This window comes from Herpailurus yagouaroundi, unplaced genomic scaffold, assembly GCF_014898765.1.
Source record: "Herpailurus yagouaroundi ecotype Mexico unplaced genomic scaffold, PumYag 162, whole genome shotgun sequence".
In the NCBI taxonomy this organism is placed as follows: domain Eukaryota; kingdom Metazoa; phylum Chordata; class Mammalia; order Carnivora; family Felidae; genus Herpailurus; species Herpailurus yagouaroundi.
The window spans coordinates 60,465,750-60,492,554 of record NW_024412403.1 but is presented as its reverse complement, the minus strand read 5'-3'; the positions used below and the strand labels follow the sequence as shown (position 1 = coordinate 60,492,554).

Genomic DNA, 26,805 nt, shown 5'->3' with positions numbered 1-26,805 from the left:
TCAAGGGTTGCATGCTCCACCAACTGAGCCAGCCAGATGCCCCACCCCAAGTACTAAAGGACTTTATCACATATCCAACTGGTGACAGTTCAGAGCAGCAGATGGGCACCTCTAGGCCTGTACCCATCTTGGCTCTTACACAGAATTGTCACTAAGAGTATAATAAACCTACTCTACCCCTCAGCCCTCACTTCTAACTCTGCCCCAAGATTCTATGTCTATGACACAGAAACAGTCTGTGACACTGACTTGAATTGATGTGGCCTCCTGGCACCCAAATCTCCTAGTTCTGATTTCTGTGGCTTCCCATCACTCTGCTCTTTTGGACCCAGGTAGCTCTATCATTCATGTTCCTCCAGCCCAAGTCCCGGGAGCACCTGATGGCCGAGGCTAATATCCTTAGAGTGGCCTACTGTGTATGACCCAATGGCAGCAGAGCTTCTGGCCACTACTCTCAGTTTAGAACCTTGTGCAGCAAGGGCATTGTTTCAGAATGCACTTAAAACAAGATCAAAGATAAATCTTAAAAGCCTGAGTGGTGCTCCCTGCAAGTAAGTCAAGATACTTTGGCTCATATGTGAAGTTTAGGTTCATATGTGGCCAGCCTCTCTGCTCTTCTGGTGCTGTAAAGACACTGAGAAAGGGGCTGTTGCTTCTAAAAATTTGGATGCTGCCATCTAGAGAACTGCCCTGCCTGGCTGGTGGAGGTTTTCCAATCCTGCAGGAGGGTGGCTTTTCCTCCTTCAGGTGCCTGTCTGGGACTGTGGCCTCATCTGAAGGAAGGAGCTGGGGCCCTTAAGGCTGGGAGGCTGTGCCTGGGGAAGATGGGGGATGGAAGAGGCAGGATGGCCCAACTTGTTAATAGAGGCCTCATTACACACATGCCTGAGTTTGGCTCTCTCTCAGGCGCCGCTCAATCAAGAAGTGCACATACTGACTGACTCTGTTCCTTCTGCACTTTCAATGATACATTTTTTAAAGCTCTAATGAGGTTTGCTGTACTTCCCATGCCAGAATCTTCTTCTCTGAGGACAAAGAATAACATTAACATATGCAGACACCCAGCATATAGATGTCCGGCAAGATATGACACTGTGATATGCTGAGATGAAGAAATTCACATGTTTATGCACACATGTCACGAAAACATTTTAACACCCTCCTTTCACATACACTTAGCCTGCAGAGCTGTGGGCACGTTCACTCGCCTACAGCAGATTAAGTAGGTGGGGTGGATGTCAGAGTCAGTCCAAGCCCTTATGCCTAGCAATACAACCAGAAGTAGAGAAAATATGAATTCCGGTTCTCACTCACTTCCTCCCACCAATGCTTTGATTCCTGATCACTAACTTGTACCAGTGACATAAGAAACAACTCACTGACATTCAATATAATGTATGATTAAGAAGGTAATAAAAAAAAAACCTCCCCTGTTATCAGAAGGCCTTTCTAAATACGAAACAAAACCTAAAACCCAGAAATGAAAAGATTAACATGTTTGACTACATATAAACTAAACAACCTCCCAAGGTAAAAATACCTGATAAGCAGAATCAAAAGACACAAGACAATACTGGGGGAAAATGTGCATCTTTTATCACAGATGAATGTTTAATTTCTCTAACAAATAAATAACTTGGAAAATATCAATTAAAAAAACTACCAACCTAACAGAAGAAACAATAAAGGACTGGGGCACCTGGGTAGTTCAGTTGGTTAAGCGTCTTAAACTCTTGATCTCAGCTCAGGTCTTGATCTCAGGGTCATGAGTTCAAAGCCCCATATGGGCTCCATGCTGGGTGTGAAGCGTACATAAAAAATAAAAAAAAAAAAGTATATCAATAGATATTTAACAGAAAGGAATCGACAAATAGCTCTGAAATGTGTAAAAGATGAAAAATCTTATTCATAAGAGGAACTAATTAAAAATATACTGACAGGCCATTTTTCACTGATCAAATTGACAAAGTCCAAAAAGTTTGATAAACTGAGTTCGTGAGGGTTTAGAGAAATAGGCATGGCCATACACTGTAGGTGGGAGTGGGAAACAGTATCTTTTATGAAGAGGAATTCGGCAATACTCATCATAATCACAAGTGGTTCCACCATTTGGCTCCCTTCTATGAATTTATCTTAAAATACACTCTTCTTCTGTGAATGATTCATATACAATGCTATTTATCACACCACTATTTAAAATAATAAAGGTCAGACACAAATTGTCCATTAATAGAGGGTTAAATATGATACATTTTTGCAAAGGAACATTTTTCAGCTTTAAAAATAATGAGAATGCTTTTTCATGTGCTGATATGAAAGATTTTTAAGACATATTAAGTGAAAAAAATAGAGGTACAAAAAAGTATGACCATCATTTTGCGGAGTGAAGCGGGGAAACAGGTGTGGGTATTTACTTGTGTATAAAATAGCTCTGCAAGGATACAGAAAAAGCTGGTAATGTTGGTTGCCCTGAGCAAAGGAGCTAGGTGGCAGATGTGAGGGAGATACTTCATGTATGTTCTTTCAATCCTCCCCAATTTTTTTTTTTTTTACCGGGTTCATGTATTCTCTCTTCAACAAAAAATTTAAAGCAAGTTATTTTGTTTTTGTAAGATATCAATTAATTCAATCATCACCTTCAAGAATTAAAATCCTTGATAAAAATCCTCTCGATAATTGCAGCAAATAACCTTTTAAAAATTCATTACTCTTAATGGATGATTGGATAAAGGAGAGAGAGATGGCATGTGAGGCAGTGGGAGAATAGATGCCATCCAGGAGACTCGCGAGGTGTGATGGGGAGTAGGGCAGGACGAGCGAACGAGGAGGCTGCAGAGGGAGAGAGAATCACAAAGCAAGGAGACAGAGACAGCATTTGCTGAAGCGGGGGCAGGGGGGTGGTGGTAAAATTTAGCTACTGTACTTTGGCCATTCACCTTGCAATGTGCTTCAGACCAGACTGCCCTTTGTTACTACTGCTCTTTGAGACGGAGTTTATTTTTCCATTGACTTCTTGGGGTTTCTCCTGTGTATAAGGAATTGACAAAGGTTTGAAAAATTTACTTAGGAAACATGGAGGTCCTCTGACCCCACCAGAGAAAATAAACAAGTGTAAAGTGGTACTTAAGGGAGGGTAAAATAGCTGTGACTTCATGATTTGGCAGATTCTATCAATAATATGAATGGTGGATATTCAGTGGGTATCAGATTTACCTATAACTGCACATGTATATACAGTATGAGAATAATTTAGAATTCCACACAATTTATCCCAGTACATTTTGCTTGTTAGTATCGATGACGTTGTTCCCATAATACTGTAAACAAACCTCCATTTTCGAAAACATTGACTACGCTCTAATGGTTTGCCTATGTATCATCACTCATGCACTAGTTTGTGAACTTTTTGAAGGAAGGGGGTTTCTCATCTTTGTACTCCCACACCTAGCACGTAATAAGTAATCACTGCTGAATTGAACTGAATTCATATTGCCATCAGTTAGGGGTTATGTTTGGCTGCAAGTAACAAAGACCCAACACACAGGAGCTTAAACAAGATATGACTCACATAATACAAAGCACACAGGTAGCAGGCCAGGGTTGCCGCAGTGTTTGCTGAGAATCACCAAGGATCTGGGAAGCTTGGGTACCTCTGCTTGCACGCCTGACGTTCAGTGATGCTTCTCATGGAGAAGGTTGGTGGCCAAACGTGTGCACTGGTGTCTGGAAGGGAAGGGGAAGAGCAAAAGGCAAGAGGCCAGAGCGGTGCAATTGCCCCAAGCCCGACCCAACTGGTTCCTCTCCCATCTCGTTGGCCAGAAGTGGATCACCAGGCCTCCCCTAGCTGCAGTGGCATCTGGGAAGCTGAGTGTTTTAACCTGAGAGCACCGCTGCATCCCATAATAAAATTAAGGTTCTCTTAGTAAGGAAGCAAGGGAAAGGAGTAGCAGTATCGGTCACAAGTGTGTAAAAGCCAAAGACGCAAACACATTTCCAACTCTGAAACTTCTCTCTCATTCCTGTATTTGTCCTGTCTGTAGAGTGGCCGTGGTGAACGTCCATTCTCTTGCAAATCCCACCTGGTTCAATTAGATGATAGACCACCAGAGACCACGCATTACCTTCCTCCTACCACCCTGCTCCTTCCGGGGTGATGTTCTTGGCATATTCTAAGACTCTAACTAAAATAACATAATTACCCGAGGCGCGGTACAGTCCCTAGATTCCACAGGCGGTCTTCAGGGTTGGGATATTCCCCAGGGCCAGAATTGGATGCAAATTCCTTCTCCCTCTTGCTCTGCTGCATTTCTAGCCTCTCCCTACAACCCAGAAGTCCTCTGTGGATTGTATCATAGGATTGTCTGTATCAGTGGATTTCTTACAAACATCTGGCGGCAGAGCCTCGCCTGTTCCAATCCTCTGAGTCCTCTCAGACCACAGGCGTTCTGCTGGATAGTCAAATGATCTTTCCCCTGAGTCTGAGGAGGAAATTTGTGCTGGTCTCCTGTACTTCTCTCCAAGCAGGGAAAGGTTGTTTGTTCCTCATAATTAATGGACAGAGAAACTGGGCCTAATTTATTTTCCTCATAGGAATGCAAGTGCGTTCTTTCTAGAGAAGAATGTGTGTCTTTGCCTCACCCAATCTGACTCACAATTTCCCGTAAGGAGTAGACACACTTAAGCCAAAGGTGAGGGCAAGGAACAGTTATCAAAAACTCTGAAAGAGAGACTAAACACATTTTTAAAAGAAATCATGTTTCTGCTTTGGTCATATAATCTTAAGTATTTTGTATGATCATGTAAAATTATTAAGAGGCATTTAAGAAAGGCATTTAATGGGAGCTATGCATTATTACAGACTGGATTTTTGTGGTATTTAAGAATTTTCTAGCTCTTCAGAGTCACTGGCCTTTAATTTATCTTGAACCAAGATTATTGAATTTTGCTTGCACATCCGAAGCTAAATAGAGAACGGCACATTTCAAATGCCTGCCTGCTGTATACAGCACGCTAGGGACAGTGATAAATTGCAAAGGCTGCGGCTCTGAGACCCCATCAAACTGCATTTGCAAAATTCTTTGCAGATGAGTTTTATGAATTCTTTAGAATAGATCCGCAGAACCGACATTTTTCTCATTAATTCCCCACCAGTGATAGTCACGTGTCTATGTAGAGGTAAAGGGAGAGAATGGAATGGAAAAAGCATGGCTTTCAGATTTGGGCCTGTGTTTGGATTCCGGCTCTGCTGTTCATACTGGGGAAGTGATCCCTAGCAAGTCACATCAGCCCTCTTTGCCCAGTTTCTTCGTCTGTAATCTTGCCTTGCAAGATTGTTGTTACCGAATGCAAAGCTCTTGACTCATGACGGATGGTAGTTATAATCAATATACAAAGCATTTTGCAGTGTTTAACCTCCCTGAAACCAAGGTGGACATTGGCCTTAGCACCATCTCCCATGACATGAATCGTGTTGTCATTGACTTGGTGCGTACCTGACCTACCCCACATCCTCCCATTTACTCTTGCTAGAAAAATTTCTCCCAGCCAGACATCATCTCAGTGCAACTTCCATTGAGTGTCAGGATGGGGTTAGGCACCTGACTGCTCGCACAGCCCCCTGGGCTCACCTCTACTGACAGTGTTCTCAATGTTTGCCTGTTCCGGGAACCAGGTTTTGCTTTGTTTTGACAGTGCAAGGGTCATGGTAGCCACTCTTTTTTAAAACACTCAATTGAGGTATAATTTAAAAACTGTAAAATCAACTCATAATCAGTATACAATTCAATGGGTTTTCAGTAATTTTACAGAGTTGTGCGATTATCACCACAATCTAGTATTAGAATAATTCCATCACCCCAAAGAGATCCCTTGTGCCCATTTGTAGTCACCCATTCCCCAACCCCAGGCAACCACTGTCTGTGTGGTTAGATTTGTCTTTGCTGGACATTTCATATAAATGGAATCATACAACATGTATTTTTTTGCACCTCCCTTTCACTTAGCATGAAGCCTTTGAGGCATGTGTGAATTGCAGTTTGTTGCTTTTTCTTGAGGTATAGTATCCTAACACGTAGATACACAGAGACGGTGTTCTGTGCACTAGTTCAGTGCCTGCACATTACAGTGAAAGTTGAGAAAATGTTGCTTGAATTAAGTTCACACTGTGATAATATTACAGTCTGACAATATTACTGCACGCAGTAACAACAGACAAGAACACGCAAATACCCGTGACGTGTTTTGGCAATGTCAAGTCCTTACCTGAAGAGACTCCTCAGTAGCTTCTTACCTTGCCACTTTATGTGGCTGTTTAAAATTCTGAAGTGAGAAACACCCCTCCCTTCTACCCCCAGCTGTTTTGACCTTACTTTCATCTCCTTCATGTCAAAACTGAATGCTCATATTTGTCCCAACACAAGGAGGCACCTCATACATATTAAGTGATGATTTATTCACTCATTCAGTTCACTCAACAGTATTGAGCACCTACTGTTTGCCTGGCATCATTTTAGGTGCTTAAAATACTTGAGTGAACAAAAAAGACAAAAATCTCCACCTTCCTTCCTGATGACAAATGTATTCACATTTGGGAATCCACTATATCAGTGGTGTGTTAAGAATTTGGTCCACGAAAGCCTTAATATGTTTTTCAAAAATCATTAGACTTGAGGTCAAAAGACATGAATAAACTATCCACAAAGGAGGAAATATGGAATACACAGCACATAAACAGATCAGTCTCAATAAAAAATGGAAGAAATGAAAATATAAACAACTTCACTGAAGTTACTAGAAACATTATACAGTTTTTAAATCATCAAAAAGGAAAAAAATTATTATATGCAAGGTAGATGGGTTAAGGAAAACAGAAATGCCCATCAACTGCTGGTGCCATTATGAACTTATTGGGTCTTTTAGAATCTGATTTAGAATCACTTTCAGAAATACTGATTTAGAGGGGCTCAGTCAATTAAGCATCTGACCCTTGATTTTGGCTCAGGTCATGATCTCACAGTTCGTCAGCTCAATCCCCTTGTCAGGCTTTGCACTATCAGCATGAAGCCTGCTTGGAATTCTCTCTCTCTCTCTCTCTCTCTCTCTCTCTGCTCCTACCCCATTCATGCTCTCTCTCTCTCTCTCTCAAAATAAACAAATCAATTTTAAAAAATTATTAAAAAATCACTGATCTAGAAATTACTTATTTTATGAATGTCCAAAGGAATTCATTAGGGAAAATATTATACCAGAGCTATTAATAAAAGGAAAAAGAGTGGACATACTCCAATATTCCACTATTTGAAAGTAAATGAGTAGATAAAAAAATAAATTTAGCATAATAAGATGGAGTGCTCTTACCCACTAAAAGAATTAGAAGACTATACACTTTGTGATATACAGAATGTATACATCAAACAGCATTAGTTAAAACAAAGAACGAAAAATATTATGGATGAACTGATTATAGCTATGTAAACTATCAGAAAAGAGCATAAAGTGATACATATATTTGTATTTGACCATTTTTTTGTGACATGTATAATGATTCTTTAAAATCAGTAGCCACTCCTCCACCCACACTACCCATCCACCAAAAAGTCTTGTTTCCTTGCAAAACACAGTCTTCACCCCTGCCTCTGCCTTTTCCAGTTCTTTGTGTCAGTAAAATGAAAGGGATACTATTCTTAGGTGCTGCACCCATGACTAGTCCATCAGTACAGATTCCCATGAGCTGTAGAGCAGCAGGGTTAGAAAGGATCTAGGGGCACCTGGGTGGCTGTCAGTTAAGCGTCTGACTTCAGCTCAGGTCATGATCTCACAGCTAATGGGTTTGAGCCCTGCTTGGGGCTCTGTGCTGACAGCTCAGAGCCTGGAGCCTGCTTCGAATTCTGTGTGTGTCTCTCTCTCTGCCCCTCCCTGGCTCACACTCTGTGTCTCTTTCTCTCTCAAAAGTAAATAAACATAGAAAGAAAGAAAGAAAGAAAGAAAGAAAGAAAGAAAGAAAGAAGAAAAAGGAAGGAAGGAAGGAAGGAAGGAAGGAAGGAAGGAAGGAAGGACGGACCTGGAAGTTAATTATCCATCCTCTCACTTTAGAGAGGCAAGAATTGACAACCATAAAGGGGGAACGTTTTGCTCAAGTTCCCCCAGCTGTTTAGTGCAAGGATGGCATAAAATGTAAGTCTCAATCACTTTCACCAACTGACATAGTCTCCAGTATATAGTAGGAATTTAAGAATATTTGTTGAATGAAATAAGAGTTTCTTCTTCTTCTTCTTCTTCTTCTTCTTCTTCTTCTTCTTCTTCCTCCTCCTCCTCCTCCTCCTCTTCCTTCTTCTTCTTCTTCTTCTTCTTCTTCTTCTTCTTCTTCTTCTTCTTCAGTAGGCTCCACACACAATGTGGGGCTTGAACTCACAAACCTGAGATCTAGAGTTGCATGCTCTACCAACTGAGCCCACCAGGCTCCCCTTACTAGTTTCTTTTATAATAGAAAACTGACATGCCCACATCCCGGGGTGTTTCTTCTGGGTTCCCAGCTGAGAGTCAGCATCTGAGTATGAAAAATTTGGACTCATAGAGCAGGACCAAAAAACAAAACAAAATGAAACAAAACAAGAAAACAAAACCAAAAACCAAACAAAAAAAAAGAAAAAAGAAAAAGAAAGGAAACCTAAAGCAGTGTTCTGCGTTGGTGGAAGGCTGCTGTTCAACCTAAAATACTTGGAACAGCCCTAATTTTCATGGGTGTGCCTGCTGTTTTGCAGATCTAGGTCCTGGACCAATTTAAAGCTCTGAGTTTATTTTGGTTTATTTTAGGCAGCCCGCTGTGGCATCTTCCTGTTGTGGTTGATGACATTGTGTGGTTGGGTAAATGCTTGGACTCCAATTTTTTTTTAAATGTTTATTTATTTTTGAGACAGAGAGAGACAGAGCATGAATGGGGGAGGGGCAGAGAGAGAGGGAGACACAGAATCGGAAACAGGGTCCAGGCTCTGAGCCATCAGCACAGAGCCCAACGTGGCGCTCGAACTCACGGACCGTGAGATGGTGACCTGAGCTGAAGTCGGACGCTTAACCGACTGAGCCACCCAGGTGCCTCTACTTGGACTCCAATTTGAACTAGAGCACAATGCTCATTATTTTATTTCAAAAGGAAGCAGAGCTAGTATAGGAAGTCTATAGATAGAAGTCTATCTCTCACTGCAGAACTGGGGCAATACAGAAAAAACTAAGATGGCAAAGAGTATCTGGCCGCTTGTGTTTACTTTGGAGGCAGTCCAGGCAAGGGGGAAAGATCTCTGTTCTAAGAGGTGATCATGGGCAAGCCACTCTGGCCTCAGTTTCTCCAAGGGTAAATGACAATTCTGATTAAGAGGTTCAGAGAGGGTAACAAAGAAAGGATTTTGAAACATAAAGTGTATACAAACTAGCAGTCATGATGATGGTGGTTGAGATTGAATTCAGCATGAGCAAGAATTTAAAAACAAAAGCAGTTGGCGTGATGTAATTTCTTTTGAAATGACAGCAAGTAGGAGTGAGTGATCAGAGGAGGCCATGATCCTAGGGAATGATGGAGGTGACTACATGGCAGGTTTTATATGACAGAGAGAGTGAGAAACATTTGGGACCAATTTCCTCTTGTCCCCTCATCTCCCTTCCAGCCACCACTAAACACCAAACAGTTGTGGACACTGACCAAGGTTTATCCGCCCTCTTTCAGCACCCTTTCCTTGTCAGCACACTTCTTATCTGGGACCCTGGCAAACAGCTGATGCTGAACAGAAAGGATAACAGATTCCAGAAATTGAGTGTGGACCTGAGTTATCCCACATGTTAGCTGTGTGACCTGGAGAAGGTTTTCTCGTGCTCTCGTTCCCACTCTCATCTGTAATATAGGAAGGACACCTGTTCAACCTACATATAGGGTGTGCCCAGATGAAATAACATTCTCGAAAACTGCAAATTTGCACAAACTGCAAATTCCTTAGTCTCTTTTTGCCTCAGTTTCCACATTTGTAAAATAGTTGCCATGTCTCACCAGGTTACTGTGGCTCTCTGTGAGGGCCCTCTGTATGTAAATCTTATATTACAGCTTACCCCAGATTTATAGACTCCTGTTTCTCTACCACATACTGGAATATCTATTTCCAATCTGACATTCTTTCTATGTCTGTGTCCAAGTTCACCCTCAGAGAGCCTGCAGTTTACCTGGGAAGCTAAGACCCTCCCATGGTTGACCTGACCACCCTCTCTTTTTACAGGAGCCTGCCACTGGGAAGCTGGGACCCACATTTGACACAAGAGGACACTCCGGCCATGCTGAGGAGAGGGAGACCTGGGATGAAATAGCTGGAAGAAACCGTGCCACTCAAAGTCCCATGGACACCATGTGACAGGAGGGGCTGTGTCCATCGGGCCACTGCCTTGTCTCACAAACAGCCCCTTCCATTCACGTCCACATGTGTCTGTTTTCTGCCTCTTGAGTGGGTCCGAAACTGGAAAACATCTGCACTAGTTTCATCTGGGTGTGATTTATAAGGACTCCCCATGGTCCCCTCTCTCCCTTCTCCTCCTCCTCACCTCTGGTGCTTGGGGGTTTCGTGGTTTTTTGTTTTGTTTTGTTTTAAACAGGCTAGTGTTTCTTGAGACTGGGTCACCTTGATTTATTATGCCCTGGACTCATTAACAAAAGACTCTGGGACAGGTCATTTATTTTCTGAGTGGTGATTTCCTGTCCTACCCCAGCCCTGCTCAGCAGGGGCCTGGTGGAGCACAGACTTATATTAGCTGCACTGTCACCATGGGAGAACGGAATCAAGCAAGGAAGGTACAGAGGGCAGAAAACGTCTCTTTCCTTAAGAGCTTTCTCCTTACTTTAATGATTTTCTTCAGAGTCCCTTTTGGTAGTTCCTTCTCTCCTCCCTCAGCAAATGAGACAAGTTTAACAAATAAGTTGTGGGGTTGCTTCTTAAAGGAACAGACACGGATCTGTTTTCTCTATTTCACATTTGAATAGCCTAACATTTATATGTGTATTTATGGAGGGTTATTAGTGGACACCCAAGCTGAGCATGAAGTAGGCGAACTCAACGTTATGTGCACTACGGTCAACTATTTTGTCAGGTCCTTATTAAAATAATACACTCGTGTTTGGGCACTAAAACCTGAGATGCTAATAATTTAGAGGGAGGTCACAAGGCAAAAGTGAAATTATTCAAGATTTTCAGATAGGCTCTCTGGAGGAAGATTAAAGAAATTGGCATGGTTTAGCCTGAGGTTCAAAGGCTGAAGAATGATTTATTAACTGTTTTCAGGTCTCTGGGAGGTAGTTTTATGTAGGAATGATGGTGACTAACTGTTTTCTGACTGCACTAAAGATAGAATCAGAGGAAGTAGAATTAAATTGTAGCAAAATTACAGAATAGTCATAAGGTGAGTAGCTATGGCTAAAGTCTATTGAGAAAAAGATGAGATATATCTGTAAAGTTGTAACGCTGTTACCCCATTTTAAAGAATAACAAACAGAGGCTCAGAGAGGTTAAGTAATTGCTGAAGGTCACAAAGTGAGGCAGTGACAGAACTGGGTCTAACTAATTCCACAGTGTATAGAGTGTATAAAAAAGTCAAAGAAATAGCAAATATATGTATATTTTTTTAAATAAAAATAAATAAAAAAATAAAATCATATTATAAAGTTCCCAATAGTCTAGATTGATTTATGTTCAGAGAACAGGGGATTCAATTCTGTGGACTTAAGACCTTGGGATTCTGTGCTCCACTTGGTTCTGAGCTGGGAAGGCAGTCTTCTTCCCTCACCTTCAGCCTAAGAGACAGGCAGAGTGGGCAGACCCAGCACCAGCACCCTCTGAAGCAGTCTGAAGACTGGGCTCTGGGCTGGTCATTGTTGTCACTTGTCATGGGCCATACTCCCAGGCAAAGGCTTTGGTCTCAGGAAGGCTATGGAGTTGGTGGGTGTGGATGGTTGAGGCTCAAGAAAGGCACCCCTCCTGCCCACTGTGCATGTCTCCTCAAAGTCCCTCCCACCATGGAAAGGCCAGTTAAGGAGTGTCTGGAGTGTGTTTCACTGTGAGGATTGGGATTGATCCAGAACCACCAAAGTGGCTGGACTCCTGAGAAGCATGCAGAAGTGGGAGAAGCAAAGCCCGGCTGGATTATTGCCCTGCACATGGGTCAGTTTGGAAATGGCCACGAAGGAGGAGCAAGGCTGTAAGAAAGATTTCGTGGGTGGGAAGGAGAGCGAACATCTACTGCACACTTACTCTGCCAGCCACTGGTGAAGCGTGACGGACTACGTGAGGTCGTTTGATCTCTGCAACAACACTGTGACGTCAGTACTCTTACTATCGTCATTTACAGAAGGGAACCAGCACAGAGAAGTAAAACACTGGTCAACGCTCCACAGCAAGGAGGAGTTAGAACTCGAATCCAGACCTAAAAGACCGTCTGACCCCGGAGGCTGCATTCTTAACTGCCATGACTCGGATGAGGTACTTGCAGGAACTTCTGCTCTTGGGTCACTGACTCAACAATGACATAGCTTCGTGCTGCCTGGTTTATCAAAAGTACTAACAATTGTAAACATTGTTCTAATTGAGGGATTTTACATTCATTCTTTCTCTGCTTCTTTATCTTAAGGAGAAAACATTCATCGAGAAGCAAACATTTTACACTCCCCAACTCAGACCTCAGATATTTAAGGGTTAATTCTTCTCTAATTGCTCAGTTAATTACTTGGAAGGTGTAGGAGGCAGTAGAGGAGGAGGGCAGGATTTTCCACAGGGGACCATACTGGAAGGGGCAAGAGGAGAGAACCAGTACCTGCTGAGTGCAGACTTGAGCTAAATGTTTTCCCATTAGTTACTTACTTCATTTCACCCTCCTAGCAGTCCTTTGAAGTAGGTGTTATCAGCATGACTTTACAAATGAGAAAGGTTATGTAACTTGCCTGAAGTCACGTTGCCTGTGCACAAAGAGGCTGGCATCTTAACCCCAGAATGCTGCTCTCCAGGGCTGTACCCAAGACACCATATAGCAGCTAGTGATAAGCACAAGGTAACCTTGACAGAGGGCTCAAGGGGCTCAGCCAGGAGCGCAATTGAGAGCACAGAGATGGGGTGACCCTAGCAGCATCCTCTGGCTGCTAAGGTTGGCTAAGCCCAACCCTTCTGCTCTTCTGGGAGGATTCCCACCTTCGGTGTGTGGAGCAGCAAACTAGACAAACAAGAAGCCATCATTTCTGGGTTCTGCTCTGCCAGAGGCCTGGGGCATGACAAGATGGTTAATGCAAAGCTTGGCATGCCTTCCCTACTTAATTTAGGCCTCCTCCCAGGAGGGAGCCCAGAAGTGGGGAATATGAGAAAGGGAAAGGAAAAATTATTAGAGATAAGTGAAAAAAAGAGAATATTTATAGGGCTTGGAACATCTAATGGAAACCAGCTGCTGGATTGAGGGTGGGGGTCTCTAATCTTGCCTGCAAGGGATTATTAGGCCTTTTCTTACACATACCTGTGTGTGGAGAGATGTCTGGGCAGAGAGAAGGGAGGGTAGGTTGGGAGGGAGATTGGGAGCATGAGCGCCAGCCTGGAGGCTTGGGGGAGGACTGTGCACTCAGTACATTGGACAGGAGTGAGCTGATATCCTCTCCTGGCCTTGCTCCACCCCCACCCCCTTCCTTCAATTTAAACTGGAACTGATTCAAACCTGCTGCTCTTGGAAAGAGGCCATCAGTACAGGCTCCAACAGAAAGATGATACACCAGGGGATATGAATGTGAGAGAGTGGGGCAATCAGAAAGAATGAGAAAATGAGACAAGGGAATGGAAAAGGTGAATAAACAGGCGACGATGAAGGAGGGAGAGAGATGGAAAGATTAAAATGCTGGCCCACATGGGGAGCCCAGAGAGAAGGGTGTGACTGTAAGTTTGGAGCTGGAGCAAATTCAGAGCTGATCCTTGTGGGCCCCGTTTTCTTTCCCACAGATCTGGAGGGTTCCAATAAAGATGTATGTGTCTGTTTGAAATTTTCCAGGTCCCTCTCCCATAAATCTGTGTTTCTTCTTAACCAAGGTCTTCTGGACCAAAAGTGTCATCCAAGAATTGTGTGAAGCACACTTAAAGATAGGAGGATGTATCATCAATGCGAAAAAGTATGATAATCAAGGCCCAGACTCTGGGGCACACATTGTGAGAGACAGCAGTCAACAACAAGGCACTTTCCAGAAGGCAATTTGTCCTGAAGCTAAAGCCTTAAGCCTCGGACTCTACCTTTTATTTCTAGCTCTCACTTAGGTTCTTACGTGAGAATATGTCCAGGAGTCAAGCCCTAGTATATATTTTTTAAGTTTATTTTGAAAGAAAGAGTAAGAGAGAGCACAAGTGAGGGAGGGGGGCAGAGGATCTGAAGTGGGCTCTGTGCTGACAGCAGAGAGCCTGATGCAGGACTTGAATTCATGAACCATGAGATCATGATCTGAGCCAAAGTCAGAGGCTTAACCGGCTGAGCCACCCAGGTACCCTGAGCCCCAGTATATTTAATTGACATGAATTCAATGATATGTGTCAGGAAAAGGGGAAAAGGGAAAGAAAGAAAGAAAGAAAGAACGAACAGGGAGCCATTTAACTAGTGAGGATAATCTGTCCATCTTTCAACTAAATGAGCAGTATTAGATATGCTGAGGTGAGAGATGTGAATCTATTCTTCCATTGGTCCCTTTTGGTCTTGGTCCCAGACAGATCTCATGATATAAGCTGAATTGCATGTAAAGAAACAGGAGTTTATATGAAATGATCCTTTAAATAAAAGTCTAGTACTTTATCTGTTAACCAACTGAAGGAAAATACCCAACACACTATGTTGTTTGTTGAAAGATGGTGTAAGAGTGAAAGATGGTGAAACAGGCAATTTAAGGGCTTTCAAAAGTCATTTTAATTGGACTATTTTTAATTTTAAAATGCAGCCTTGAGACTTCATTGTCCGTTGAAGTTGAGGTTGGTGTGTGTGTGAAAATGTTGAGTATTTGGACTTATGGTTCATGAATTGACTGCTCTCTCCTGAGTATCCAGGAAGTCCACAGGCATATAATAAGTTCAGAAAGGTTCATAGACCCTTAAACTCCAGCAGAGCCACAAGAGGGTGCGAGTATGACTGATGTGGTAGAAATTCCCTCCTTCAACTGTGTCCTTCCCTCTTGTTTTAGTGTATTCACTCATTCCTCTAAATTAAAAAGAAGTGGTTGCCTCACTATTCTCCGGAACCATCTTATATGTTATAGTGGGTCCTGTGCACCATAAGCAACATCTCACTGACAAAGACAAGTCTCTCATCCCCTAATTATCTCAAGGCCGTTTACTCTTAAGCTTTTCTATCTCATTCAAATATTGACCTTCTTCATTAACTCAGAAACAAGTCTCTGTGTCAGAAGGATTAGAGAGAAAGTCAGTTCAAAGATCATGCTAACAAAAATGTCAACTGTCTTTTAGGAAATCATTATTACTACTGCTTCAAGAACTTCAGGGGAAAAAAACAGACCCTCTGCCACCCCCCCCCCCCAAAAAAAAGGCAAGGATATTGTCCCCTTTGGGAAGAAACTCTTGATCAAATTGTCAGATGGGTTCTGTCACAGATAATCTCATCAGACTGACAGGTTACAGCTCTGTGGCAGCCTCATCTTGCCCCTGGAAACATCCCTCTTTTAAGGGAATGAAGACTTTTCCTTGTGCATCAGCAGTCCACATGCTCCTGTGACTTGTGAAAACTTCTATCCCATTAACTCAACCAGAAATCCCAAGACACTGGGCAGAGAAGGGATTTCAAGACATTTAAATTTCCCTACTTTGGCTTCTAGGTCAGACTACTGCTGGGTCCTTAGTCCTCAAGACCCATCAGGAAAGCAACTATTAAACTTTCAAAGTAATGCCAGAGAAAAGATGCTTCATCACATTACAGTTTCATGCCCTGGACTCTGCTGCTGGTTTGGTACTTTTTTGATCCATGAGGTTCCACATTTCCAGGTCATTCTTTAGATTATGTATTCTTGTTTGTTTGTTTGTTTGTTTGTTTGTTTGTTTGTTTGTTTTAGATTATATATTCTTTTCAATTTTTATTTATTTCTCTATGGATCCAGTGCCTTAAAACAAAACCAAAAACAATGAGCCATCTCTATTTTGTTCTGATGAATTATAAAAGACAGTCTCCCAGCACTCCTACCATCCTACAACCAGTACTCTGCTCTCTCTGCTCTCTTTCTACTGTTGTCTTCTCATTTGCATGTATTTTACAAAGAATGCTAGATGTGGGTCAATCACTATGATTGTGTTGATCAGTGAGTGTTAGTAGGAAAGTATAATACATATTTTTCAATGGTAAGAACATTATGTGGGGCACTGGCATTTGAACTTCTTATTCTTATCACATGAATTGGTCTCAATGGAAAAATGAATCCATTTAAATGGTCTAGCACACCCAAATGTCATTTTGAATAATAGGTGTCACTACTCCACAACTAGAAAACCTAAGTGTCTCACATCTATGTGAAATGTATAGGACCATGGTTTTTCATGGCCTACATTTAGGTCCTGTGGAAAATGGATTGCCTTTAAGGCCAACAAGTACCTCTAACTGTGACAACTCATACCATGGGAAACTCCAGGGGTACTTTGATTTTCGTATGTGACAATAAAAAAAAATTAAGTTTAGTTATTTATTTTAAGAGTGACTGGGGGAGGGAGTGGAGACTGAGACACACACACACACACACACACAGAGAGAGAGAGAGAGAGAGAGAGAGAGAGAGAGAGAGAGAGAGAGAGAATGAATCCCAGGTGATTCTCAATGCAGGGCTCATATCATGAACCATGAGATCATGACCAGAGCCAAAACCAAGAGTTCTATGTTTAATTGACTGAGCCATCCAGGCACCCTGGTATGAGGTGACTTTAAAAAAAAAGAATTCACTGCCACTTCTACTGGGTAAGTGACCAGCCATAGCAATGGGAGAAAACATTAGCAGTGGCAGATTTGGGGGTAAGAAATGAATATAGTTTTGGTCCAGTAATTGAACAGCTCTAAGTTTATTTAACTATACTTTTATCTAGACAAATTTTCTCCATTGAGTTTAACAATTTCATAGAGGTTTTTCCAGATTCTTTGCAGATTAATCTTTTACAAGCATCCCCTAATCTACCAGCCTCAAACATGGAATGCTCACTCCTGTCTACAGACTCCCAAACAATCATGAGTGGAGCTGAGATGGTGCATGAAAGCCAGAGGTTTGTGGGAACTGTTGCACTGAACGTTCAGTTTCCTTACGTTCAGATTCATCCAGTCTGACTCTTCCTCACTTCGGTTCCTAACATGCTCTCACGTTCTCTTCTCCCTGGGTAGTCTCTTCATCTTGAAATTCTCTCACCTTCTCTTTGTGTAACTGAGATCTGTTCATTCTTTAAGACTCAAGTTCATTTCCTCTTCCTCTGTGAAGGCTTCCTTGACTATGAAGTTCACCATAATTTCCCCTCCAATAGCTTGTAGTACCTATCCTGTCTTCCTCCTTAGGTTTCCATACATAACTTTTGTTAGGTTTCTCTACTGTCCAGTACTTAAAAAAAATTTTTTTTAATGTTTATGTTTGAGAGAAAGAGAGAGACAGAGAGACAGAGTGTGAGTAGAGGAGGGGTAAGTGAGAGCTAGGGTGACACAGAATCTGAAGCAGGCTCCAGGCTCTGAGCTGTCAGCACAGAGCCCGAGGTGGGGCTCAAACACATGAACTGCGAGATCATGACCTGAGCCAAAGTTGGACACTCAACTGACTGAGCCGCCCAGGTGCCCTTGTCCAGTACTTTTTTTTATTAGGTTTCTGGGTGTTCGAGGGCCACTGACCTAGGATTCCTCGTGGATGGGTTCCAGAACTACCCTGACAGGGTAAAACTGTGGAGTAATGGTGTTAGACATGGAAGAGATAAATTGTAGGGCAGGGAAGGAGAGGACTAACAATGCAAATGGACAGCTGATATGCTCTTCTTTGGGGCAAGATATTTAGCACAGATAGCATCCTTCTTTCCCTTCTTCCTTCTTTCTCCCAGAGGGAGGAATAAGGATACCCAGACTTGAATTCAAGGAGACAAGACTGGCCTAGATAAGGAAGACTGGACTGATCTACAGTAAGGTGTTTGCCGTTTATAAACAAGTCCTGACATCCCAACTTGGGTGTTGGCAAACAATGTCATCAGCCTAGAGAAAATCCTCAGAGATACATCAAGGCCCCAGGCTAAACTGCAAAGTAGGCAAAACTCTTCCCTACCCCTCCTTCACACCCACAGTTCCCCAACACCCTGGCTACCCTCCGCCCTCATACTGCTTTCTTTGGGCCTTCCATTTCTGGTCTCTAATGGCCCTGATCATCATAAGGAACCTATATGATAAAGTTAGCCTTTCCTCCTTCTCAACAGGTACTGATCTCTTAAAACCAGATGTGGCTAATCAATTAGCTTTATTTTTCCCAGGGGTATTCTGGACTAAACTGGTGTAATTTGGTAAGGTAGATATTGAGGGGCTAATGGCTTTGTCTATCTCTATCAGCTGCCCTCCCCTTCCCCAAACTAGAATTTGAATAAACTACCTTGATCATGGATTCTCTGACTTAACATGTGGCTTCCTTTCTCCTGGACCTCCTCTGTCCCTTTCTCTTGCAATGGGCCAAAGAATCACTCTTGTGGGGAAGACTAAGAGTTGGCACAGAGACTACTGGGAAACACAGGTCATCCCAAAACAAAGTATCTCCTGAATGTCTTATTAATGCAAATTTCTTAAGGATTATCTTTCAGAGGTTCCTGGAATCTTTGAAAGGGACCTTCACTCTCTAATCTTATACCCAGCACAGGATAGCCTTCTACAATGTCTACAGTTGGCAGCAGCCAGCTTTAGATTAAATACTTCTTCTGACAGGAAGTTTAGTTTTTTCTAAGGCACTGTCCCATTGCCCAATTATACTTGTTGGAAAGCTCTTTTTATATAAAGCATAAATTTCCAGTTTCACCTTTTAAGGGATGTGGAATACAGCTCCTCTTCCCCATGCCAACTCTTCAAATTACTGAAAGGAATTTGTGGTTCTTACTACCCCCTTCCCTCCTTCTCTATTCACCCCCCCCCCCCACACACACACACACATGCACACACACGCACCTCTTACTCTAGACTGGACATTTACATTCCCTAATGCTCCCCATATGATATGGTTTCAAGACCCTACTATGCTTGATTCCCTTTTTTTCTCTGGACATTTGACTTTGTTGATATCTCTTTTAAAGTTGCTCCTCAGAATTGGGTATGTTCCACTTCACAAATGGTTTGGAGTTGAGATTCTTACTTCCTATGATCTTCATTTGACTGAAGTATTTATTAAGCACTAATATGTGTCAGGCCCATATATTAACAAGGAGCCTGTCCTCAAGGAATTTTTCACGCACTGGGTAACAGTAGTTCGAACTTAGACTGTTAGCCATTAACAACCCAGATCTTCATCTTTCTCTGAATGACTTATTTCACTTAGTATAACAGTCTCTGGCTCCATCCACATCATTGCAAATGGCAAGATTTCATTCTCGCACCCTCTTCATTCTCATTGTGTTCTCACATGGTGAAGAGAGAAAGAGAAAAAGAGAGAGTGAGAGAGAGAACACAAGAGTTCTCTGGTATTTTTTTTCTTATTTTTTAAAAAAGTTTATTTATTAATTTTTGAGAGAGAGAGAGAGAGAGAGAGAGAGAGAGAGAGAGAGAGAATGAGCATGGGAAGGGCAGATAGAGAAGGAGAGAGAGAGAAGGATCCATGCTCTCAGAGCAGAGCCTGATGTGGGGCTCAAACTCACAAACTGTGAGATCATCTGGTATTTCTTCTCACAAGGATATTAATCCTGTTGAATCAGGGCTCCCAACACTTCTGACTTCAGTTAACCTGAATTACTTTGTTAGAGGCCCCATGTCCCAATACAGCCACATTGGGGGTTAGGGATTCGGATTCAACATATGAATTTTTAGAGGATAAAAATATTCAGTCCACAACAGGCATGCAAAATGGAAAGAAGGAGATGAAATTATCATTATTGAGTCATGATATTATTGTGTATCCCCCAAACCTAAGTGACTCTATCACAAATAATATGAGAATTCAGTAAGGTGGTGAGATACAAACTGGGCACAGAAATCCAAGCATTCATATGTATGTATATATAAGAGCAACCACTTAGAAGAGATAGAAGGAAAGATCTGCTGACAAAAGCAGCAATGATTATACAGATGTTAAGGTATAAACTTAAGAAGAGATGTGTGAACTCTGTATGAAGAAAATATCCAATTGCTCTTAAGGAAAGAAATGAACCCTTTATCAACTGAAAAGCATCTGTAAAGAGATCCAACATCATAAAGATAGATATCTATTCTCCCTAAATTAATCTATTTATTTAATGCAATTCCAATAAAAATTCCTAAAGATTTTTTTGGGGGGGGGACAAAAACTGACTCTAAAGCTCATAAGGAACAGAAAACAAGAATTGTCAGAAGAATTCTGAAAAATAGAGCAATGAAAAGGGCTGCCTGGTGAGGGTGCAGAGAGACAGGCACTCTCATACCTCTGGGGTATGACTTCTAAAGACAGTTTTACAATATTTATTAAACTTACAAATGGGGTGCCGAAGTGGGTCAGTCCATTCAGCATCCGACTTCAGCTCAGGTCATGATCTCACAGGCTGCATCAGGCTCTGTGCTGACAGCTCGGAGCCTGGACTCTGCTTCGGATTCTGTGATTCCCTCTCTCTCTGCCTCTTCCCTGCCTGTGCTCTTTCTTTCTCAAATATTAATAAATAAACATTTAAAAAAAAAAAAACTTACAAAGGCACCTGGGTGGCTCAGTCGGTTAAGCGTCCAACTTCGGCTCAGATCATGATCTCATGGTTCATGGGTTAGCACCGCATCAGGCTCTGTGCTGACAACTCAGAGCCTGGAGCCTGCTTCAGATTCTGTGTCTCCCTCTCTGTCTGCCCCTCCCCCGCTCACGCTCTGTCTCTCTCTCAAAAATAAATAAATAAACATTCAAAAAACTTACAAATGCACATGCCTTTTAATCCAGAAATTCTTGAAATTTATCCTTCAGACATACACCCATATGTACAAAATAACATACGAACAAGATAATTTGTGGCAGAATTTTTTGTAAATAGCATGCAACTGGAAACATCCTCACTATAATGGTTTGGATAAATAAATGATGGACCCTCCATACAACATAATACTCTAAGTCTGTGAAAAAGAAAGACAAAGTTCTTTCCGGATTTATATAGAATGATCATCAAGATATATAGCTAACTAAAAAAAAGAAAGCGGGGTGCTTTTGTATAAAGTATGCTATGATTTGTGTAAGAATAAGGAAAAATAAAGAAAGTATACATATATATATACACACACACACACATATATACACACACATATATGTACATTCATATACCTCTGCATACACACACATATAAATATATATGTTTACGTATATATGCATATAATATCTCTGGAAGTATTTATCAGAAAATAGTAGCATCAGTTGTTTCCAGGGAGAGCTCTGTAGGAGAAAGGGTAAGAAGAACATTTTTACTCTTTTGCATCTTTGGAATTTTGATTCACATGAATGTATTTATCTTAAAAAGTAAGTTAAATAATTAAAAAAGCAATTTATTTCTGATTTTTAGCAATATCATGGAATTGAATAAGCTTTTTTTTTTTAAGTTTATTTATTTGAGAGAGAGAGAGCATGAGCAGGGGAGGGACAGAGAGAGAGAGGAAAGATAATCCCAAGCAGGCTCCATGCTGTCAGCAGAGAGCCTAAAGCAAGGCTTGATCTCACAAACCTCGAGATCATGACTGGAGTGGAAACCGAGAGTGGGAAGCTTAACCGATTGAGTCACCTAGGCACCCCTTGAATGAACCTTTAAATTGAAGACCATTAAAGAGCAATAGTAATTTGAATTGTTCTAAATTAATGTATTCCAAATTCCCTTTCATTTAGGAGAGATTGTGGGAAACAGAAGGGAGAACAGGGAGCCCATGGGGATGAGACTGAGAGTCAGGAGTCTGGGAGCCATCAGAGGGGGAGAGAGCCAGAGAATCAGGGAAAGTGGCGAAGCAGGGAGGTGAATGGGCAATCTGTAAGTTTTAGGGTGAGGACAAAGACTTTGAGAACAAAGTCAAGTGAGACTTTCTTGCAATACTTTGTGACCCACTGAGGACATGAGTTTGGGAGCAAATTTCCCTGTTCCACTGGCCTTTGAAATTATTGTGTGTAAACAAAAAGTTTATTTTCCCATTGATATCTATGGGTTTTCTCCCCTGTGGATGGAATTAACCAAGGAGTGTCCCTTTGACATTCAAAAGCAGTCTAATTGCTTTATCTTTGTTGTTTGACAGTTAGGGTAAGACTCATTTAATACTGCCAGGAGGTTATATTTGAACGTAGCGTTTACTTCACTGTTTTGTGCCTCCCATCACCACAAATAAATCTAATTTATGGGACTATAAATGATTTTGCCACTATATCCATTTTTTTTTTTTCAACTAAAACCATCAGACTCTTAGAGGACCCTCCCTTGGAAATCTGAACACAACAGCAGCTCAGTCAGGAAAAGGTTATGTGTCTCCCTAAAGCATCTAAGGCTTGAACAATTCCATCTCATAAAATGCTAGTGTAATGCAGTGGGAGCTGAAGCTGGGGCTCAATCAAGTTCTGATGGTTCCCAGCTCTGGTTTATAAAATAATACAAATTTAATCTTTTGGGATACACAATTACCTCTATTGCCACCTGCTGGTAAACTTATGTGTCATTTACTTCAGTGAATGGCTTTGCCACTGCTGATAAAACACATTTTGGAACACAGAGATAGATTTATATCAAAAGAACTTCTGCTGCTTCAGGATTGGTCACTAGTTTACAGATGCAGCAGCTGATGCAACGGGAGGGTGAATCACACTGAGTCATGTCCCCTCAGCATGCAGGACAGTGAATGACAAGGCTGAACCAATAGAGGAGATGGATGGTTTCCTCTGGCTGTGCCACGCACCCTACCAAGTTTTTAAGTTTGTCTACTTTTTTTTTTTTTTTTAATATTTGTTTTCATTTTTGAGAGAGAGAGAGACAGAGACAGAGCACAAGTAGGGGAGGGGCAGAGAGAGAGGGAGACACAGAATCTGAAACTGGCTCCAGGCTCTGAGCTGTCAGCACAGAGCCTGATGTGGGGCTTGAACCCACGAACCACGAGATCATGACGTGAGCTGAAGTTGGACGCTGAACCGACTGAGCTACCCAGGCGCCCCAAGTTTGTCTACTCTCTTGAGCTAATGAAAATATAAGGCTCTCTACCTCTCACACAAAAAAGATCATTTTTTTTTAAAACTCAGTGATTTTGAGTATTAATTTTTTTTTTAATTTTTTTTTCAACGTTTTTATTTATTTTTGGGACAGAGAGAGACAGAGCATGAACGGGGGAGGGGCAGAGAGAGAGGGAGACACAGAATCGGAAACAGGCTCCAGGCTCCGAGCCACCAGCCCAGAGTCCGACGCGGGGCTCGAACTCACGGACCGCGAGATCGTGACCTGGCTGAAGTCGGACGCTTAACCGACTGCGCCACCCAGGTGCCCCGAGTATTAATTTTTTAAAAGTTTAATCAAACATGTACACATACACGCAGGCAGTTGCCTCTCTTGGTTCTGGAGTTGAAGCCAACACTGACAGAGACTTTCGTTTATTCTTTTTTTTTTTTAATTTTTTTTTAACATTTATTTATTTTTGAGACAGGGAGAGACAGCATGAATGGGGGAGGGTCAAAGAGAGAGGGAGACACAGAATTTGAAACAGGCTCCAGGCTCTGAGCTGTCAGCACAGAGCCTGATGCGGGGCTTGAACTCACGGACCGCGAGATCATGACCTGAGCTGAAGTCGGATGCTTAACCGACTGAGCCACCCAGGTGCCCCAACTTTCATTTATTCTACATGCAGACTGTCTCTTACTTCTCTCGCGCACATACTTGACCCCCTGCTCCGTCAAAACCTAGACTTCATACTCAGAGCTTACACACTTAGATCTAACATACTCATACACACACTGTATAGCTAATACAAGCATCAATGAACAATCGACACATTTTCTTCATGTTTGTAGTAGCATCAAATCCTTACACTATCTGGAATCTTAATAAGTAGAAGAAAACATATGGCAATTTTCCTTCTTTGATCCCACCTCATGATACTAATTGATTGGAAAGTTCCCCCAAAGTATTGTCAGATTCTGAAGTAGCTTCTGTGCACCCATTTACCTGGTGAAGGATGTTTCTGGTGTTTCAAGTTTTTGGTAATTATAACTAGAGTCACTATAAACATGCATGTACAAGTTTTTATGTGAATATATGTTTTCATTTCTCTATGATAAATATCCAGGGTTAGGATTTCTGGGTCACATGGCTTGTACATGTTTAAAAGAAACTGGCAAACCCTTGTCCACAGTAGCTTGGCCATTTTGCATTCACACCTGTGATGCATGAGAGTTCCAGTTCCTCTGCATCCTTGTCAGCACTTGACACTGTCAGTACTTTTACTTTTAGCCATTCTAAGTGCACGACAGGGGAGTGGGTGCCTGGGTGGCTCACGCCATTAAGGGTCCAACTCTTGATCTCAGCTCAGGTCTTAATCTCAGGGTCGTGACTTCAAGCCTTGCATTGGGCTCCATGCTGGACATGAAGCCTATGTTAAAAAAAAACTGTGTACAATGGTTATCTGTCTGGTTTTAATTGTCATTCCTCAATAACTAATGTTGTTGAACAACTTTTTATGTGCTCACTTGTCAGCCAGATACCTTCTTGGATGAAGTGCCTGTTCAATTATTTTACCCACCCCTTATTTTGTTTTGCATTAGGTTGTTTGTTTTCTGTGATGTTTTGAGAGTTCTAATATATTCTAGATGTGTCTTTTGGTGAAATAATTTTTTGAATCATCAACAAGTGTAAACATTTAGGGTCTTTCAGTGCAAATTTATTCTATTTACTTTTTAGTGATTCACATATGCAATAGAGTTGAGTCTATAAACTACAAACATTTTTATAACTACAACTGTGGGTATTTTGAATGATGAGCTCTCTAAGGAGGCCCAGAGAGAAAGCTGGTGAGCTGCCCTGATCAGATTCTAGACAGGTTCATTCTCCTTGGTGGATTCACCAAAATCGAGAGTGTAGCCTTAGGCTTTGAAGGTTTAGAAATGTGATTTGGCCAGTGTCCCACCAGAGAACACTTATTCATGCCAGTAAGCTCTAAAGAGACCAATGTGCAAGGCCAAGGGGGCAGCTAGTGCAGCAATGTAGCCTCAGGTGCCTTCTTCTCCTATAGATTCATATGATAGGAGCTTCCTTAGTGAGTTTGGACTTGGACTAAGGGACTTGGGCACATCAATGGTGGTGATTAACTTTTCACTGGGCCACGATGAAAAAAATGAGCATAATTTAATTAATTTTTCTTATTTGGCACAATTTAAAGGACTATCTTTTATTCAGAAGTTATCTTCTTTCTACGACTTTGACAAATTCTGCATTAATGTTTTTCTCTAGGGAATAGCTATGGCTTGTTGGCCTAGCAGATGTTCTGAAAGTGTTCTCTGCTCTAATGTTACCCTCATCTCCTACATTTCTGAGGCCCTAGGAGGTACCTCCCTGCCCCTGCCCATCTGTATGTGCCTACGTCAACTGAATCTGACATTAAAGATTCTGTACAATCTGACCCCTAGCTTTCAGCTTCATTTCAATACGCCTTCCTATGTGATTCTTCTCCAGGGTAAACCAGTCTCCTGGTTTGTCATGCCTCTTTTTGCCCTCTGGATACTCGCTGTTCCATTCCTAGCCCATATCTTCCCTTATGCCTATCTTCCTCAGTGTCTTCTGGGCCAGAAGTGAACATTGACTTTTCTGAATTCCTACACTACCTATCTTCAGTATCACTCCTAAAGCATATTTCCTACAGTATCTTTCAGTGTGGGTGACTTGTGTATGCTTTAATGGACGATCAGAGGGACTTCCATCAGACAGGAAGCTTTCGAAGGGGAGGAGTAATGGCCTGTTTTAAAAGAAATCTCAGGGTCTCACAGCAAAGAGCACAGTACTTTTTACGCTAGGTGCTCAATTAAGGTTTGCCAAATGAAAGAAGAAAGAATTGAATGTAATGGAAATAGTATATTTAAATTCTTGCAACAGGAGTCCTCTTCTTACCCACAGTTATCTGTGCATTTTGGTACTTGAGGGCCCTCATGTACACACCTCCTACATAAATACACAGTTCGAGGGCTCCCTTGGGCGATATCCTCAGATGCATGAGTCTGTGAGTGTGGCCTGCACATCAGCATGCCCAGGCAGAAGGAAAAACAAGCAGACACTCCCCACTGGGGAAGTCATTTGCAGCTCCTCCCATTATTACTGGCTGAATCTTCTTATTTAAAACAAACAAAGAGCTAGAAGCAGCAATTCAAGTGGCTGGCTATTAGCAAGTTCAGTTATCAAAACACAGACCTAGTATTTAAACATATAAAATAATCAAGCCCCAAAGTCCAGTTCTGACCTTTAGCATCTCTGCAGCCAGAGCCTCCCCTAGCATCTCCCTTTTGGACCGTTAGGGGTCGTGTATTCTTACCACATGGAGGCTATTTTTAGATTTCACTTGACTGAGAGGACTTGCATTAATCTCAAAGAGACTTTTCTCTCCTTCCCTTTTCTTCTTATCCCA

General features: G+C 41.9%; 1 long non-coding RNA gene across 1 annotated transcript in view; it reads left to right on the top strand.

Moving 5' to 3' along the window:
* The window catches only part of LOC121036242 (uncharacterized), a 28,680-nt gene that overhangs the window by 1,639 nt on the left and 236 nt on the right, over positions 1-26,805 (top strand). The window contains exon 2 of the long non-coding RNA XR_005793287.1: positions 10,257-12,503. This is a non-coding gene — a long non-coding RNA (uncharacterized LOC121036242). The remainder of the gene's footprint in view (positions 1-10,256; positions 12,504-26,805) is intronic.